Source organism: Gekko japonicus, unplaced genomic scaffold, assembly GCF_001447785.1.
Source record: "Gekko japonicus isolate JY-2015 unplaced genomic scaffold, Gekko_japonicus_V1.1 scaffold1774, whole genome shotgun sequence".
NCBI classification, from domain to species: Eukaryota; Metazoa; Chordata; class Lepidosauria; order Squamata; family Gekkonidae; genus Gekko; species Gekko japonicus.
Window position 1 is genome coordinate 249,566 of NW_015159768.1, and position 3,767 is coordinate 253,332.

Genomic DNA, 3,767 nt, shown 5'->3' on the forward strand with positions numbered 1-3,767 from the left:
GGAGGCAGTTTAGCAGTCTGCAGTTTAGAGTCTTAACGACTTGAGCTACCGCAGCCCTCGCTGGCGGCTAAGCACCTGGCAAATGAGAATTCAAAGCAGGTGGGCAACTTGGAGCATTCTGGGCCACAAAACTGGAGACTGCATTTGGTTCAGTTTACCAGCGGTCCCCAGCTGTGATTTTAAACGTCGGCTTTGATGTTTTTAAATGTGCTTGATGCGGTTCGCTTTATCTGCGTTGCAAGCAGGGTTCCCTCTAAGCTGAGTTCGTGTGAGCCAGCTCACAGTTTTTTAGCCTCCGGCTCACACACGTTTGTCTCAGCTCAGGAAGGAGGGCTCCAGAGCAAACTAGGTAAAGCAGCCGCCAAATCGCTCGCTCGGAATGTCGATGCCGGTAGCTCACAAAGTAGGGTTTTTGTTCACAGGACTCCACAGCTTAGAGGGAACGTTGGTTGCAAGCGGCCTTGAGCTCCGCCAGGAGGAAAGGCAGCTAATAAATGTTTTAAATTAATTCATTAATTGAACGGCCAGATGACGAGTACATCAGAGGCATAAAAAAGAGAGGATACTAATCTATTTGGGAAAAATTAGTCCAAGCAAAGGCAGCGGTGGGCATTACCATCTCCTCCGGAAATGCATCCCATAAGCGCAGAGTTGTTGGCTCGTAGCTGGTTTTGCTTTGGAAATATGAAGATGGAAAGCCGATGATAATCGTACGACGTGGGCACTAAAATATCCCGGTTTACGAATGTGCATTTTTCACAGCTCTTTAAAATATATCGAATGAGTCATCCCCCCATATGGGCTGCGGAACATCCAAAGTCTTCTGAAACATCGCAGATCGTTGAAGTTCCCCATCCTTACTACGAGGAAGAAGAAGAAGAGGAGGAGGAGGAGAAGGAGGAGGAGATTGGATTTCTACCCCGCCCTTCACTACCCAAAGGTGTCTCAGAGCGGCTGACAATCTCCTTTCCCTTCCCCTCCCCACAACAGACACCCTGTGAGGTGGGTGGGGCTGAGAGAGCTCTTGACAGAAATGGCTCTTTTTCAAGAACAGCTTTTATCAGAACCATGGCTTTCCCAAGGTCATCCAACAGGTGCAAGTGGAGGAGTGGGGAATCAAACTCGGTTCTCCCAGATTAGAGTCTGCGCACTTAACCAGTACACCAAACTGACTTTAGATTTGGGTGGAGAAATACCTGGAGATTTGGGGTCTGGAGCCCCAGAAGGGCAGGGTTTGGGGAGGGACCTCAGGCAGGTACGATGTAAGCCGCTCTGAGACACCTTTGGGTAGTGAAGGGTGGGGTATAAATCCAATCTCTTCTTCTTCTTCTTGTGAGCCGCTCTGAGACACCTTTGGGGGCGGGGCTCTGCAACTTACCTGGCTGCTTCTTGCTCTGACTGAGGGCTGCTGGGAGCAGGGGGTGGGGCTTGTTGCATGTGCCCGCCCCCTGGGCTCTTTACTGCCGGAGGTCCGCTCCTGTGCGCTCCTGCATGAAATGACCCCTGCTCACTGTGATTAGCTTTCCACCGCTTAAAGGAATCCTTTTTACCTTTTACAGCTTCCATTACTTTGTTAACCATGCAGGCTTTTTTCTATGCCTATTTGTGCCTTTCCTAACTTGCGGTATATATTTTTTCTGAGTTTCGAGGGTTGTAGTTTTAAACCCCAGTGGTTTTGACCCTTTCTACTTTTTCTTTCAGTTTCCTCCCCACACGTCCCCTCATATCAGAGAAGTTACCCCTTTTAAAGTTAAAAGAGGTTGTGTTGGGTCTTTTTGGCCAATTCCCTATTTATACAAATGCTGAACTCAGCAACATTATGATCACTGTTCCCAAGCGGTGCAATCACTTTTGCATCTCTCACCAGGTCTCGGGTGTTACTTAGGACCAAATCCAGGATCGCCTCTCGCCTGGTAGGTTCTGTGACCATCTGCTCTGTAGCACAGTCACTGATGAGGTAGGTGGGGCTGAGAGAGCTCTTTCGAGGCCTGCCCTTGAGAGAACAGCTCTGAGAGAACCTGTGACTCACCCAAGGTCACTCCAGCAGCTGCATGCAGTGCTCCTGGACTCTGGCTCTTTTCTCCTGCCACATTCAGACTAACACGGCTACCCAGCTTGATCGATCTCCATGGAAGGCCCCGCGTTTAGCTGTACAGAATGGAAATCAATCAGCCTTGTGATATAAGGACAGGTGGACTCTCGTTCTACTAGTATCTGAAGAAGGGAGCAGTGACTGACGAAAGCTTCTAACCTGCCACCAGTTTTGTTACTCTTTAAGGTGCTGCTTAGGAGCTGCGGTGGCTCAAGTGGTGAAGACGCTGACTTGCAAGCTGTGGAAGGTCAGTAGTTCAGCAGTTCGAGACCCAAGCTGCCGCATGACGGAGTGAGCTCCCGTCTCTGGTTCCAGCTCCTGCCAACCTAGCAGTTCGAAGGCAAGAAATTGCAAGTAGATAAATAGGTACTACTTCGGTGGGAAGGTAACAGTGTTCCGTGCGCCTTGGTGATTAGTCATGCCGGCCACATGACCACGGAAACGTCTTCGGACAGCGCTGGCTCTTTGGCTTTGAAATGGAGATGAGCACCGCAACCCTAGAGTCGGACTCAACTGGCTTTCGAGCAAGGGAACCTTTACCTTTTACCTTAAGGTGCTGCTGGACTCTTGCCCTTTTCTACTGTTACAGACAGACTGATGTTGTCTGCCCAGTTTGATCTGTGACAGGGTTGCTGTGAGGATAAAATGGAGGACAGGGGAAATGAGGTTGTCACTTCAGGCCCCCACTGGGGAGAAAGGCAGATATAAAGGAACTAAAATTGGAAGAAGAGGGGGGGGGGAGGAGGAGAAATAAATAATAGCAAGGAAAAGAGTTTCCAGAAGCAAACCTTAGCTTGAGAGCCCGTTTGGTGTAGTGGTTAGGCGTGCAGGCTCTCATCTGGGAGAGCCCAGTTTGATTCCCCACTCCTCCACATGCAGCTGCTGGTTTGACCTTGGGCCAGTCACAGTTCTTTCAGAGCTGTTCTCTCAAGAGCAGTTCTGGAGAGACCTCTCTCAGCCTGACCTACCTCACAGAGTGTCTGTTGGGGAGAAAGTAAAGGAAGGGGATTGTAAGCCACTCTGAGACTCTGAGTGAAGGGCAGGGTATAAATCCAACGTCCTTCTTCTCTTTTCTCTTCCTCTCTCTTCTTCACTACCCAAAGGAGTCTCCGGGCGGCTTACAATCTCCTTCCCTTCCCTTCCCCTCCCTACAACAGACATCCTGTGAGGTCATTGGGGCTGAGAGAGCTCTGAGAGAACTGTGACTGACCCACCCAGCTGGTTTCATGTGGAGGAGTGTTCTCTCAGAGCTGTTCTCCCAAGAGCAGTCCTTGAAAGAGCTCTCTCGGCCCCACCTACCTCACACAGGCTGTCTGTTGTGGGGAGGGGAAGGGAAAGGAGTTTGTGAGCTGCTCCTCCTCCTCAACTTCTCCTTCTCTTCTTCTTCTCCTTCTTCTTCCTCCTCCTCCTCTGGTATTTTGAGGCAGAGGGCATCCAATGAAGTTGGCCTCCCTCACTGAAGTCTGCCATCATCAGGGGTCATTTCATAGAAAAAGAGGTGCAGGGGCTCATTAGCATAACTCATTAGCATATCTCATTTGCATATGCCACACCCCCTGACATCACCGGAAGGCAACACCCACTGCTCAGGGTCCACTGAAGTGTTTTGGATTGCTAGCTTTGTGGGGGGCGGACGTGCAGATCTGCCCTCGCAGAGGAGGGAGAGCTTGTGCCT